At 45.7% G+C, this 16408-nt stretch overlaps 1 long non-coding RNA gene across 2 annotated transcripts in view; it reads left to right on the forward strand.

Annotated features, from left to right (window-relative positions):
- Window positions 1-8789, forward strand: part of LOC134809628 (uncharacterized) — a 51639-nt gene extending 42850 nt beyond the window's left edge. For both annotated transcript variants that reach the window (XR_010155892.1, XR_010155890.1), the window contains exon 3: window positions 7870-8789. This is a non-coding gene — a long non-coding RNA (uncharacterized LOC134809628). The remainder of the gene's footprint in view (window positions 1-7869) is intronic.
- The last annotated feature ends 7619 nt before the right edge of the window (window positions 8790-16408 follow it).

The following is a 16408-nucleotide window of genomic DNA, read 5'->3' on the forward strand; positions in this document are numbered from 1 at the left end:
TATATGAGAACATATAAACATATATTCTATTTCTCCTGCCCCATTTTTACACAAAAGGTTTTAGAGTATACTTACAGTTCTGACCTTATTGTTTTCACCTAACATAGCTTGAGTACTTTTCCAGGTTAAAACATAGAGACTCACCATTCTCTGTAAATCACAAATTATTTAGCTAGTCTTCTATTAATGGACATTTGGGTTATTTCCGTATACTTAACAATTACAAACACCAGTGCCATGAACCTTGTGCATGTGTTATTTTACATTTGTGCAAATGTGTTCTTTTACATTTGTGTAAATGTGTCCATAAGGTATATTCCTAGATGTGGAATTGCTGGGTTCAACATTGTATCTTGATAGATAGTGCCAAATTGCCCATCATAGTGGTCCTACCAACTTCCGTTTCTATCATCAATGCGTGAGAGTTACTCTTTCTCTGCAGCCTTAGCTACAGTAGTACCAAACAGATTATGTGAAAAATGGTATCTCACAGTAGTTTTCGTTTGCATTTCACTTAGCTTGAGTAAATTTGAGCATGTTTTTATTTCCTCGTTTTATGTAACAATTTGTTAAGAATTTTTTATAGTCTGAATGCTTGCGTCCCTCCACATTGCATATATTTGAACTTAGTCACCCATGTGATGGTATTAGGTGGTGGGGCCTTTGGGAAGTGATGAAGTCCTTAGGGTTGAATGGGTTCGTGCCCTTATGAAGGGGACCCCAGAAACATCCCTTGCCCTTTCACCATGTGAGGACATAGGGAGAAGGCTCCATCTTTGAACCAAGAAGTGGCCCTTACCAGACACCAAATCTGCTGGTGTCTTCATCTTGGACTTCTGATCCAATTGATAATCTCATCCAGAAACACCCTCACAGACACACCAGACACAATGTTTAATCTGGGCATCCCATTCCCTCCTTAAATTGTCACAGAAAATTAACCGTCACAAACCATACTGTCTGTCACTGCTGAGGCAGCTAGAATAACACAGTGATTAGGGGCTTGGGCTCTGGAGTCGTGTGGATGTGGACTTGGGGTTACATCTCCCCCAGCTGTGTGACTTTGGGTAAGGCATTTAACCTTTCTGGGCCTTAGTTTCTTAGCTGTAAAATGAGGATAATACAACCTCATAGGATTGTTATGAGCACTAAATGAGATACTGTAAAAGTAAAGTAAGTAGTTAACAAATGTTAACTATTATCATTATTGGATAACCCAAGGTCAGAGGATGGCTCAGAGAAATAAACACCAGGCCCTTGAAAGAGCACAGTTCTGCCTGCAGTCCTTTCCCACTCCATTGCTAGGGGCACTAGAGTAAGTGGTAAAGCAGGGTCTTTAAATCATGGCCACTGCGGTCCCCGGGTGCATAGCTTTGAAGCCGCTGGTCCCCTCCCGGCCAGTTCCGGAGTGGCATCCATCTTGAAGCATCTGAGTAAGGGAGAGGGTCCTAGCCACCACTGGAAAAGGTTAAATACAAGTACCCCCTGCCACCCAGTTCAAGAGCAGGGTCTCATCTGATGCAGAACTAAGGGAGGCCTGAATCGGGATCAGTGTGTTTCCAAAAGAAAGCAGCTCCCTCTAGATAAACAGGCCACTTTCCCCATGATTGCACCATGATAGACGGTGTTAAGGAAAACAAATTTGTCCCCCTGCCCCTTGCTGGCAATCTAGGCCCCTCTATCTATCTTATTTAGTTGAAGCAGATAGTAGTTTTCCCACAATAAAAGCACAGCCATCCCCGAAGAATTCTGTGAACCCGTTTAGGGACAGTTGTAGACGTGTGTATCTAAGCGCATGTCTCGATGTTCCTCCCCACAACAGTAACTGTGATTATTTTTGGGTGGTGAGGTTTGGGATGACTTACACTCTCTTCACAATGCACGTAAATTATTTTTATACTCAGAGCAAAAAGCCATTTCCATTTTATTTATTTAGTTTTTGAAACAGGGTCTTGCTCTTTCACCCAGGCTGGTGCAGTGGTGTAATTATAGCTCACTGCAGCCTCAAACTCCTGGGCTCAAGCAATGCTCCTGCCTCAGCCTCCTGAGTAGTGGGGACTACAGGCGCATGCCACCATATCTGGCTTTTTTGTTTTATTTATTTTGTCTTGTTTAGATACGGGGTGAGTCTTGCTATGTTGCCTAGGCTGGTCTTGAGCTCCTGGCCTCAAGTGATCATCCTGCCTCAGCCTCCCAAAGTGCTGGGATTACAGGCATAAGCCACCAGGCCCAGCCTACTTCCATTTTAGAAAAGAAAAACTGCCCATGTATCCCAAGAAATATTGCCCTCTTTAGGCAAATATTCAGCATTTCTGAGTACTCTATCTGCTGCCCCTCAAATTGATGAGCAAGATCTGATTCTCAGAAATCTCATCTAACTCTGTTGGCTTCTAAACTAAATATTGGGAAGCAGCACTTCATCATTCTTGATGGCTCTTTCTGGGAGTAAGTGGGACCAGCAGATATCGGGTCTGTCCATGGTCCATTTTGTCAGGACCCTGTGTCATTCCTGACTGCCCCCCAACACCAAATCTCACCCCTGCCAGTGCTGGGCCTCCCTGACCTGAACTCAGCTCTCCTCAGTCCGGTTCTTGGCCTGGATTTCAATTCCATTGATTTACGTTTGTTTTTCCCCCCAATTTTCATGGTGACACATCTCAAAGCCAAAGTTGCCTCTTCTGGTTGAATGAAAAAATGTGCATGACTTTCTGGGTTCATATGTGGGACCAAGGATCCCGGATCAGGCAACATTTCACATGATTTTAGTTCTGAGGTTAACCAGGATTCTTAGGATAGCGAACAATGAACGATGCTTTCTAACAACATGTGACCTGGGTACAAACTCATTAATTTACTAAAAGTTGCTCTTTCTGATGTGTCTGAAGCCTGTAGAGGCAGGACAGTCGTTCCGACTGCAAAGTGCTTTGCAAAGTATGAAAGACACTGAGTTGCCGGAGGCCTGCAAGCAGGAAGCCAGAACTGACGGCAGGCTGTCACTAACTGCTCTCCAAAAAAACAGTGAGGAGGACCAGGAGCCTTTGCCATACGCCAGGGGATTACTCTCTGGAAAAAACACAAGGTTGGCTGCCCACCAAGACACAAGGTTCCCAAATAGAGCCTGAGTCCTTGAGGGAGAGGAGATCTCGCTAAAAATAGCTATGACGTCCCAAAGTTGATTTTCTTCTCCCCCTCGCCTTTTCATTTTTTCAGTGAGTTCACCTAAAATAGCCTGGCAAAAGATTTTTTGCCCTTTAAGTGGAAAAAGAAAACAGCTAGAGAGGTCAAGAGCTGAAGTTAAGGTTCTAAGAAGCCTGAAGTTTCCGCCCAAAAGACAAGGGGGTGATGGCCCTGTCCCGGGTGAAGGTTGCCTCCCTGAAGAGAAGGGCCAAGGCCTGGGGCTTTTCAAGGAATGACATGAGCTCCTATGGCCCAGTGGACACATACAGGGGGTGACCAGAGCCTGGACAGGCATCCAGGTCACTGAAGGGCAAATTGGCCTTCAGCTTGAGGGAGGATGCCAGGCTCTGAGGTCCAGCCCCAAGGCTGGCATTTCAGGAAACCTAAGGATAATTTGTGTTTGGGAGGCAGCATCCCAGGCCGTCTTACTCAGCCGGGAACCCCAGTGGGCGGGTCAGAGGCAAGATGTTTCATTATCACCTGCAGAAAGAGCTCCAACATGAGGAAGTAGGGTTTACCTAGAGATAGGGCCAGGTAAGGGAGATGCTCCCCATCCCAGGGGCAGTCAACTACTTACAAATACCTAGGGAATTCCCTTCTCTGGGAGGGTTTTCCATTTTTCCACCCTTGCCTCGGAAGTGGAATGAATGCCTCCTTCCTCTTTGCCTCCCTGTCTCTGGCCTGCGGTCCTCACCTCCTTGGGGTAGCCTGACTCGGACTCCTCCTGGAGTCCTCGTTGAGACAGAGCCACTACCTTAGGGACTCCTTTGAAAGAAAAATCCCAAGTCAGGGCTCAGAGCAGAAGGAAAAAGAGGCAGTGCTGTTCTCTTAAAACCAAAGCAATCACAATAGCAACTTGAGGCTGTATAATTATAATCCCTCAAATACAAGCAATGTTTTGTATTATGCAAAGTGTTGCCATCTACACTATCTGATTTCTTTAACAACTGCAAAAGGGATGAGGTAGAGGATTCATTCATTCATTGAGCAAATATTGCCACCTCTATTTTACAACTAAATAAACTGAGGCTCAAAAAGCTGACTGACTTGTTGCTCAAAGCTATACAACTAGTAAAGCTACACAGTCAACAAATTTTAGACAGAAAAGTCAAATCCAGGTGCTTGTCTCCCAGTCCAGGGCTTCTTCACTACCTTGCAAAAGATTTTAGTGGGGGAGGCACATACTCCAGAGGGGGTGTCCCCAGGTGAAATTCACTACAGACAGTGAGGAGAAGCATGACTGATGTTTGAAGGTCCAGGTGTGTCCCACGGCCAGTGTTCAAATGCTACCACTTAACAGCATGTGAACTTAGGCAAGAACTTCACCCCTCTGATGGTGTCACTGCACGCGATGGTCAGGATTAAGTCAGAGAGTATATGTTAGAAGTCTGTAATACAATGACTGGCATAGAATAAACACTCAATAATTTTAGCAGTTTTACTACCATTATTTTCATAATGTTCATGGTACAGAGCCTAGTATCAATTTGGCAGACTCAGAAGCCTAGTTTTGCCAAAGTACTGAGAATGAATTAGTCTCCGAGACTGATATTTCAAGCTGGAAAAGAGATGTGCACTTTCCAAGGTGCTATGTTCCCTGCAGAGTGAAATCTGTGTTCTGCCCAATGCAGGCTTCTCTCCTTAGACAGGTGGATCGAAAGGGTCTTGAGAGCTTGGCAGCTGACCAGGTGCTTGTCAGAATCCAAAGGTTAATGACATTGGGCTAAGCCTGACTCTGCCATCTTCACCATATGGGTAACGGCCACCTTTTGCCCACCCACTGAGGCACTCATTCATTCAACAAGTGTCTTTTGAGCTCCTGCTGTGTGTTAAGCACTGTGTTGGCACAGGAGAGATGGTGGGAAATAGAACAGCTCCTGTCCTCATGGACATTCTAGGACCAAACAAGGTAGGTCCTTCTCCCTGTCCCCCATCGATGGTGCTGGGAGTGGGCAGGGCTGACATTTGCTTCCCTGCTCCTTGTACTCTCTTTTGTCTACACTCAGCAGCCCTCCTTCTGATGATACAGATGTTTCTTGGGATATGCTAAAGTCATACGTCCCTAAGGATGAAATGCAGCCCCCAGCATATCATCTCTCTCCCTGGCTGCTGGCAGTACCACCTCGCTCCGGGCCAGACCCAGGAAGACAAGCCCCACGGCCCAGTGTTGTGGGAGCACACATCCTGCATCTGCTCCCCAACTCTCTTCACCTGCCCACACTGCCCTGCTGTGGCCCCTCCTCAGCGCCCAGCCTGTGCTTTTTCTGGCCTTGACTGTCCTGCAGCTCTCTCCCGGCTCCCCATACTTGCAGCCCACACTCTCAGCGCCCAGGGCTCTCTCCCCAGACAGGCCTTTAGGACCCCTTTTTGTCTTCCTCTACACCCTCCCAGCTGGCTTTCCCTCCAGGTGAGAGTTCTTCCTTTCTCTCCAGGCTGCCCCCCTGCCCCTTACCTGTTCTCTCTCCTCCACCTGCTGCAGGCCCTCCAAACTTCTGGTCTTTTTGACCCCTGCCCTCTCACTCTTGGGGGCATCACTTTCTTTCTGAGTCCAGGATCTTTCCTAATTTTCATACACATATTTTCCATCTTGTACAAGAGCTTCCTTTTCAATATTAAAAAAATTAAAAAGTATGTGTGTAGGGGGGTGTCCATTTAATGGGAAATGTTAAGCCAATAATGGTATAGGGGGAAGGCAGATATTTCAAGATTTGAGAAGATAGGACAAAGACGGAAGCTTGGGGAGCAGAGAACTCATACACCCAATTGGGTTCTGGTCAAGTCTGCCAGACCCAAGCCCTGGGCTGCCTCTTTGAGGTGGATTTTCCTGCCACTCCTGAGATCATCTATCATGAGCTGGTTTTAGGGTGACCACTCAGAGGACCCTCTTATTTGCCTTATTTCAGGTTCTTGAGACACACCTCACATTGCATCCAGGTACCAACATATATACCTTCTCTGCCGGTGTGGATAATTTCTCCTTAAGACTGACTTTAATCTCCAGGTGAGCTTGTAATTAAACTGGAGCTCATTTTCCTATAGAAACACATGAACACGTGGTAATTAAATTCCAGACCAGTACATACACTGGATACCATATCACTCATAAAGTCGTTGCCGAGAATCCGAATGGTTGTCTAAAGGGCCCCATGAGCTCTGCCTGTGGGTTCTGACTGCCACCCCAGGCTTGCTGGCAAGACACAGAGAACTTAGGCTCAGAGGTGGCATTAGAGAGGAGTTTGTCCAAGTGTCTGATCTGTGTGTGAGCCATGTTCCTCAAGATCATGGAAAAGGCTTATTTAAAACATAGGTATCTGGACCTCACACACAACTTGATCAGTTAGAACCTGGGGAAAGGGGAGCCCTGGAAATCTGTTGTATAACAGGGTCCTCAGGTAATTTTTATGTATGTTGAGGATGAGAGAATGTCTTTCAAAATTGATGAATATGTAAATCAACCATTATGCAGCATTTGAACAAAAGGTTAGTTAAGGTAACACCAGCTCCAGTAAGAAGTAAACAGATAGGCTGGGTGCAGTGGCTCAAGCCTGTAATCCCAGCACTTTGGGAGGCCAAGGCGGGCGGATCACGAGGTCAGGAGATCGAGACGATCCTGGCCAACATGGTGAAACCCTGTGTCTACAAAAATACAAAAAATCAGCCGGGCGTGGTGGTGTGTGCCTGTGGTCCCAGCTACTTGGGAGGCTGACGCAGGGGAATCGCTTGAACCCGGGAGGTGAAGGTTGCAGTGAGCCGAGATCTCACAACTGCACTCCAGCCTGGTGACAGAGCAAGACTCCATCAAAAATAAACAAATAAATAAAACAAACAAACAAACAGATAAATTCAGAGGCTTAACACAATAAAATTTTACTTCTCTCTCACATAACAATTCAATATTGGGTGGGGTGGGAGGAGTCTGTTCCACACAATCATCTGTGACCCAGGCTGCCAGGGGCTCCGCCGTCTTCGACATGTGGCCCCAAGGTTGCTTTGGGCAAGCTGATGTGGAAAGAGTGCACACGGGAGGTTTTTATGAGCAGGCCTGGGGGTGATCCTTACCACTTCACTCATTCTAATTTTCCATTAGCGAGAACTCAGTCATATGATCACACCTAACTGCGAGGGATGTTGGGAAATGTTCTTTAGCTGTATGCACAAGTAAAAGTCGTAACAGTCTGGTTAGGAGCAACTTGGAGTTTTCCCATAGATTCTTAGTTCAAAGTTGGGGGAGAAATCTGAGGAGGCTTCTTGGAGGAGGTGACCCTGGCATGAGACAGTCTGGCATACTGGTTCAGAACAGCAGCTCTCCAGTTAAATAGAGCTGGGTTTTGCTAGCTGTGTGACTGTGAATAAATTACTTAACCTCTTGGAACCTTGTTTTTCTCATCTGTAAAATGGGTATCAATAGGATATTATAGGCTGTTGTGAGAATTAATAGATGTAATGAGGTAAAATGGAGTTACGTAGATAATCTGGCTCATAGTAGGTTCTCAATAAATGTTAGATAAATGTGAACTCAAGTTGGACAAAGAAGAGGGAAAAGTGAGTTCTAGGCCAAGAGAATAGCAAGGAGGGGAGGAGTGGCTCTGAGATGTTGAGGATGAGGAAGCCAAAGGGCCAGACCATGGGGGTGGGCTAGGGGAAGGGCTCTGGGGTTGAGCTGATGACCACGTCTATGTCCTCCCTCTGCAGAACTTCTATCAGACCCATGACCACATTTCCCCAGACTTGGAGGAATCTGGGGAATGGTGCACCTGGGAGACTCCTGGCCTCTGTAATAACCCTCATGTAGCACAGAAGGCAGAGAAACAGCAACCCCACCAGGCTTCCCAGGCCTGAGGAACAAAGAGGGCCTGGACAGCGAGCATCTCAGCAGGAACTGAGACGAACGGTGGCTTGAAGGGTGGGGACGCCTTCCTGCATCTTTTTCTCTGGTGGAGAAGACAGAGAGGCCTTTGCTCTCTTTCCTGGAGCTGAGGTTTGGACAGTGAGGAGAAGCTCCAAAAGAAACTGAGAGTGAATTACTGTACCCATCAGAATCAAGTCTCCAAGTAAGATTTAACTTAATTTAGAAGAAAGGTAACCTTACTTTCCCAATGTTATGGACTAAGCTTCGTACTGTGTACATATGTATAGAAAAATACTAGGTACTTGTATTAATCATGCCTTTTACTTTCTGTATTCTGATGCTTTGGCATCTGGGGCCTTGCTGACTCTGGAGGGACTGCCCCTCCCTGGATGAGTCAATTCCTAGAGACAGCGAACAACTTGTCCATGAGTATGTCTTGGAAATGCAAACCAATCAATCCAGAGCCCAAGCTCCAGCCACCTCCATGATAAGGCTCTGGGTCACTACTCACCTGCCCTAATCATCCCAGGGCCAGGACCAGACAACAGAGACAGCCCCTATGCACCAGAGCCACTGGAATTATTTAAACCAGTCAATCTGAAGCCCCCTTACCCTGCCTGACCTGTTCCTTCCCATGAAACCACAATAAGAGCTCTTGCCCACAGTTTACCCCTCCTTCCGCCTCCTGATGTTTCCCTGTGGCCCTCTCCCCCCATGGCATGGCATGCACCCTCCTTTTAGGAACTGTAATAAACTATCTCTTAATGGCAATTGTCAACTGGTCTGTTTGCCTTACTGTACCTCAAGTGTTCTATTAAATATTATATTTTTGAGACGCAATCTTTCTTTGTCGCCCAGGCTGGAGTGCAGTGGAGCAATCTCGGTTCACTGCAACCTCCGCCTCCTGGGTTCCAGTGATTCTCCTGCTTCAGCCTCCCAAACAGCTGGGATTACAGACATGCACCACCACACCTGGCTAATTTTTTGTATTTTTAGTGGAGGCAGGGTTTCACCACATTGGCCGGGCTGGTCTCGAACTCCTGACCTCTGGTGATCCCCCCGCCTTGGCCTCCCAAAGTGCTGGGATTACAAGCATAAGCCACCGTGCCCAGCCAATACACTATATTTTAAAATAATGCCATTTATTGTTTACCCTGTGCCAGGCAAGAGAACAAGTGATTTAGACACACAGTCTCATTGCATCCTCACAATCACCCTATCAGGAAGGTTCTATCATTAACCCTGTTTTAAAGATGAAGAAACATACTCCTAGAGAAGTTGGGTCACCTGCAAGCGGCATAAGGCAGGCTGTGAACCCAGGTCTGCCTGATTCCAAAAACCACGTGCTCTTAACCACTGAACTCCATTACCATGTGTGGAGTGCCTACTGGGTGCCAAAATATAGCATAAGACAGAAGCAGCCAAGGCCACTCCCAGGGACCCCAGACCCCAAGGGAAATGCCTTCCTCACCCCCAGCCCCTGGAGATGTCCTTGGCTGCCTCCTTCTCACTGTGCTCTTGACCTTGGCTACTCTTGGGCAGTACCCAAAAGACCCAGGGAACACACTTCCCCTATTCCATGTCTCTCAGGACAAATGAGGAATTACAAATAAACCGTATTAATTCATCTGTGAACTCCAAGCCTCTGGCACAGTACCCGGCAATATTTTACATGGTATATAGCACCTAACAGGCTATATTCAAAAAATATCAGAAGATAGACGGGAGGAGACGGTCACCATGCCAGGCAGGGAATGTTTCCAGGGAGAACTGTAGCTGCAGGGAATGGGACTTATCCTGACTGCCCTGGGAGATCGCTAATTTAGAGCACACCAGTGTGACAGTACATTTCTTTTGAAATGCAACTCAAAATCCGCTTCCTCCAGGAGGAATGCCAAGTGGCGTCCCGGAACAGGACAAGTTGTACTTCACAGGAGATGGGAAGCTAGAGGGTGGAAATGCCATCATTAATCCACCAAGCAGCAGGGGGTGGGGGCGCTTGCCTCCAACAGGCATGGCTGGAAAAATAAACAGCTCTGGCTTGTGCTCCTCCCTGTGTCCCTGCCACGACTGTGAAGGGCTAAGAACACAGCAGAAAAGGTTCCAGTTCATTTACAAGCCTCGGCTATTTTTAGTTCATCGATCCCTGGGGGCGGGGTGTGTGTGTGTGTGTGTGTGTGTGTGTGTGTGTGTGTGTGTGTTGAGAGGGGCCGGGGGGCGGGGCTTGCAGAGCTCACGGTTTGAGGTGGAAGCTGGGGAAAGCTTTGGAATTCTTTTCATAGAACAGGTACTCTGTTCACTACGCACCATCCAGCCTCTGGAGACCTAACCGCTTTTCTTGGGGCAGGAAGAAGGAGCAGTGTCAGGGGAGGGAGGGGACTGAAATGAGAAAGGGAACGAGGCAAGAGGCGGTGATGCCCTTGTGCCAATGACCAAATTGGGTCAGAAAGAACAACCTTTTGAATGCAAGTCAGGAAATGTGAATCGCTGCCTCAGCAGGGCCAGGTGCATGCCTAGTGGGTGCCGGCCCAGCCTGACCAGGGAACTGTAAGTGACTGTACCTCCTGCCGCTGTAGAGAACCAGACCGATGACCATCTAGAAGTGCACTGATCTTTATTCCTTGCCCGGTGCCCTGTGGCCAGTTCAATTCCTATTATCAACCCCTCCTTAAAGCTGTCAGGGAAAAGGAAGGAGAAGTTCACATTTAAAGATGGATCTAAATGGTGAAAGAGGTGAAAATCATTGCCTTAAAAGAGATCACCTGTGGATTTTGTGAGTTATTAATTCTATGATCCCTACCGTGTCTGATTCTGATTGGCTATATATAAATTAAAAAACGGCTCTTTTTTCATATCACCTCTACAGCCCCTGCAAGTTAAAAATATCATTACCCGGCTTTTCTCCTTCTAAGTGTAGGCTGCTTGATTTAGGACATTTTGCAAACTTGTCTTTGTTCCAAGGATTTTTAAGCAAAAAAAGTGAGTCATAGTAGTAACTCAATAGATGTTGAGCTGATTTGTGTTACTAAGAAGTTGTGGGTAAATTGCAGTTTTGAATTTTTGGAAACGGAATCATATTGTAAATGTCCTGGACAGTTCAACAGTTATGGGACTCCTCTGGCGAGTCCTATGCAGAAACCTCCTCTGACTTGAGTCACTCAGCAGCACTCGATGCAATCACCCATGGCTTCCTTCTTGAAACAGGTGTGATTCCTTGACCCTCACACTCACTTGGCTTGTCTCCCAGGTTGCTGACTGTTCCTTCTCAGGCTCCTCTGCTGTCCTCCCTGCCTCTACCACACCTCAGTGTACTGGAAGGACCTGCGTTCTACCTTTGTTCCTCCTGGCTTCATTTCCTCCTTCCTAGAGAAAACTGGAGGATGCCCATCCTGGCACTCTGATGACTCAAATTTCTGCCTGCCTTTTCTTTTCTTTTCTTTCTTTTCTTTTTTCTTTTCTTTTCTTTCCTTCCTTCCTTCCTTCCTTCCCTTGTTTCTTTCTTTCTCTCTTTCCTTTTTTTTTGTCTTGCTCTGTCACTCAGGCTGGAGTGCAGTGTCATGATCTCAACTCACTGCAGCCTCTGCCTCCCGGGTTCAAGCAATTCTAGTGCCTCAGCCTCCTGAGTAGCTGGGATTACAGGCGCCAGCCACCACTCCTGGATAATTGTTTTGTATTTTTAGTAGAGATGGGGTTTCACTATGTTGGCCAGGCTTGTCTTAAACCTCTGACCTCAGGTGATCTGCCCACCTCGGCCTCCCAAAGTGCTGGGATTAGAGGCTTGAGCCACCGCACCTGGTCGACTGCCAAATTTCTATCTCTAGCTGGATCTCTCGCTGAGTTCTAGATGTGCAAACACCACTGCCTGCTGGCCATCATCACCTGCCTGTCCGTTAGGCAGCTCGAACTTAGCAAGGACAAAATTGATAGATTGCTTTTTATCCCTTAAAATATACCTCTCCCCTAGTGTTCCCCATTTCAGTATATGTGGCATCATCAACCCAGCTGCTAGAGCCAAAAAACCAGCAATCATTCTTGATTCCTCTCTTTCGTTTATCCCCTACACTCAATTCATTTGTAATCCTGCTGGTTCTAATGCAGTGTATAATCAGGATCTGGTCACTTCTCAGCACCTCTGCTGTTCTGCCATCCCTCACTGGACTATTTCACCAGCCTCTTTCCCAGGTCCCTGCTTCCTCCCTTGCCTTCCTGTCCATCCTCCATAGAACAGAGCAATCCTTTTAAAAATATAAATCAGACTCTATCACTCCTCTGCTTAAAACCCACACTGAGAATAACATCCAGCTTCCTCATCGAGGCCTTCACCAGTTTAAATCAAGGGTTAACCAAGCCCTTTGTTTCTCTCTCCCACCACTTTTTGTAAATAAAGTTTTATTGGAGCATGCACACCCCCATCACCCCCATCTATAGATGACTTATCTATGGCTGCATCTAAAGATGAATTATCTATGGCTGCTTTGGTACCACAAGGGCAGAGTTGAGTAGCTGTGACAGAGTTGGTGTGACAAAGCCTAAAATACGAACTATCTGGCCCTTTACAGAGAGTGTTTGCCATCCTCTGTCCTGCATGGTCTGGCTCCTGCCTCTTCAGTCATGGCTGTCTTTATTCCCGTCCTGGCTCATAAGGTTCTAATCACACCACTGCTTTCTTTCATATATATATTTATTTATTATACTTTAAGTTCTAGGGTACATATGCACAATGTGCAGGTTTGTTACATATGTATACATGTGCCATGTTGGTGCACTGCACCCATTAACTCGTCATTTACATTAGGTCTATCACCTAATGCTATCCCTCCCCCCTCCCCCCACTCCACAACAGGCCCTGGTGTGTGATGTTCCCCTTCCTGTGTCCAAGTGTTCTCCTTGTTCAGTTCCCACCTATGAGTGAGAACATGCGGTGTTTGTTTTTTTTGTCCTTGCGATAGTTTGCTGAGAATGATGGTTTCCAGCTTCATCCATGTCCCTACAAAGGACAAGAACTCATCCTTTTCATGGCTGCATAGTATTCCATGACACACCACTGCTTTCTCCTCCTCACCTGTGCTAAGCTTGTTCTAGCTGGCGCATCTTTGCACTTGGAGTTCTTGCTCGCTTTGTCCCCCCCACGGATCTCCACACGGCTGCTTTCTCACCACTTAGGTCTGAGCTCAGACGTTACCCCCACAATTACTGTTCTGGCTAAAACATCCCACACCAGTTATTCTCTATCAGAGTATCCTGCTTCATCTTCTTCACAGTGCCTATCGCCAAGGAAAAAAATGTCCACGTCTATGTCTGCAACTATACCTGTGTCTTCATGTCTCAATATGTGTAACTGCAAATATGAAAGTATGAGTTAATTATCTGTCTTCCCCACTAAAAAATGAGGTGCTTGAGAGCAGAGACTGCTTTACACACCTCTAAGTACCCAAGATCTTCTACTGTGCCTGGCACATAGTAGAAACTTGTGTATATTTGTTGACTAACTGACTGCATCTTTGTAAAGCAAATTATTCTAGATGGCATGACCAATCAGACCTTACTTTGTTATGCAAATTCAGATATTCGTATATCAAATTTTCTTGATGTGGTTTGTACCTACGTATTTCACTGCTGGCCAAATATGAATTTCAAAAGGTATGTGTTGTTATTTTTATTGTTTTAGACTTAATATCTACCATTTATTGAGTGCTCAGCACTGACTAGATGCTTTACCTATAGAATCTTGTTTTAGTTCTTATGACAACCCTGTGAGGGAGGTGTTACTATCTCCATTTATAGGTGAGGAAACTAGGGCATGAAGTTGCTAAGTAACTTGCCCTGGATCACACAGCTAGAAATTGACAGAGCCAGAATTTTAACCCACGGCTGTGTGACTCCGAATCCCATGTTGTTACTGTTACTCCAGGCTGTGGGTGAGTCCTTCCTCAATGCTTCCCCCCATAATCAACAAATCTTTCATGCATTTGTGGATTCACTTATACCATCCTGTCAGGCTCTAGGGAACATTCAGACATCTCTGCATCACACACCAAAGGCCCAGGGTGTTCCCGTTTTCTTCAGATTCCTACTTCACCAGAGAGTTGACAGAGTAGAAACGTCTCTCCACTCTCATATTCTGCCATTAGTCACCAATGACTAATTTGGGGAGTATGAAGATGATCTGCTTTTAAGAGTTTCTTGCAAAAGGCAAACAGCCTTGGGAGGGGTAGCACTTTATCAGAGATGAGTTGGCAGCTGTCTGAGCCTGGAGTCCTGGGGAGGAGGACCCTGACAGACAGAGAAGAGAGGAAGAGCTGAAGGCAACACTCATTCATTTTGTCCATTTAATGACAGAGAAAGATGTTCTCTCTATAATTAGGCAAATAACAGTGGGTTATAGCATGGTGTGTACAGTATGATCCATTTTCCATATACATAGGAAGAAGACCAGAAGATTCCATACCTATTAACAACGTTAAGTCTGAGCAGTAGAGTTATGGGTGATTTTTTTCTTCCATTTTTTCTTTTGTTCTTTTTTTCCACTGGGAAGGACATCTCTCTCAGTAGTGCTCTCTTTTCCTCCCCAGGCCACCACTGTGGTCATTCTAGAACCAGACTGTTCTGGTGCCTGCCAAAGGGTCTCCTCCCTCAAAGCCCTCTTGGCTCCAAGATGTCCTGCACACAGCTGCCAGGTTAAAACATAGCTCAGACTATGGAAATGCTCAAGACAGCCCCTTCCCAAGCAGTCACTCTCAAGGGTCACAAGTCTAGGCACACTTCTCAGGTGGGAGAGGTCAGGAATTGCAAAGAGCAGGTGTGTGAGTGCCGGCTGGTTTCCATGGTCACTGAGTTGTAGCCGGGACAGAGCGAGCTGGCTCTTAGGACTCAGGGAATCTGTAGCCTGGGTTATCTTTCCCAGGTGGCAGCTTTATGAATTGCTCCTTTTGGCCTGCAGTCAACTGAGCCAAGCAGATTATCTCAAGGCCCCAGAAGTGAGTTATGGGTCTAGGTGAGAACAGCCTTCTGAGCAAGTAATGACAGTGAGCTTCCCCAGGTGGTTCCCAAATGCCTTGAACCCTTTCAGCACCTCGGTTTCCACAGAAGCAAAACAGCAACAGCAGAGGTAAGGCAGAGGCCGCAGAGAGGAAAGACCACCCCCCACCCCCACGACCGCATGCCTATAAACAAGCCTCTGGGGACTTGGTTGGCACTCTGGGAAAACACCAGTGGCATTTATCTCAATTACACATTTTTCCTGCATTAGCCTAGAAAACTTTCACTGGAAAAAGACAGTCTGCTTAACTTGCAGGCTACTTATCAAATCAGGCTGCAGCAGTAAACATTAGTCTCTCACAGCTGGGTTCATTTCAGGGGGTGCAGACTGAGAGGAATCTGGGATAATGAAATATCATTAAATGGAAACAGCTTGTTATGAAGTAGGATGAGTCCAGGTTTGTAAAAGAATGTGAAAAATATGGATATACATTCATTTAAAAAAAGAGTGGGACTCATGCAGCAAATAAAGATATATTTATTTGTGTATGTTTACATGAACTTTTCAGTATTTTCAAATTTTTTTTATGACCAGGGTATATTATTTTTGAACATATATGAGAATATTTATGCTTTTAGAAATTAAGAGTAATACAAGGCACCAAAACAGCCAGACGTCATGGTGGTGGCATGTGGCTGTAGTCTCAGCTACTCGGGAGGCTAAGGTAGGAGGATCACTTGAGCCCAGGAGTTTAAGGCCAGCCTGGGCAATATAGCAAGACTCCAACTCTTAAAAAAAAAGGGGTGGGGGAATCACAAAACCTGTGATCTTGCAGTGTTAATGAATTCATTATATAATTTTCTTTTCATGTAAACATTATTAACATTTAAATATTGCTTATTTTCCTACCCCTATATTGACATCAATTCATACTATATTCAAAAAGCTTCCTAGACAAATATGGGATATCTTTATCTTTGCTACACTTTTTGTTCACAACCAGTAGCAGTAGCTTTAATGGGTTTGTCTTTGTAAGCCAAGTATGATGTTTGGCATGAAATTGTTTTAGGGTCTTGTACACTCAAAGTATACACGTTTTTTAAAATTGTATATTCTTGGTAAAGATTATATTACCTGGCCTTATCCAAACCATAGACATGCTCCAGGTGTTAATTATTTAACAGCTATTTGAATAATCATAAATGTGGAACGCAATGAAAGTTCTTGCCAAGGTCTGAGGATAGGTGGTCAGGTGCGGTGTGGAGGGGCATCCAGTCAGTTCTGGTGTTCCGATTTTAATAACACCTAAATGAATTTCTCAAAATTTAGGAACCTAGAAACACCAAAAACACTTTAAAAAACGATCCAGGACACTTTATTTTAGAAAGATTGGTATTCAAATT

The sequence above is a fragment of the Pan troglodytes genome, chromosome 2, assembly GCF_028858775.2.
Source record: "Pan troglodytes isolate AG18354 chromosome 2, NHGRI_mPanTro3-v2.0_pri, whole genome shotgun sequence".
Lineage (NCBI taxonomy): Eukaryota > Metazoa > Chordata > Mammalia > Primates > Hominidae > Pan > Pan troglodytes.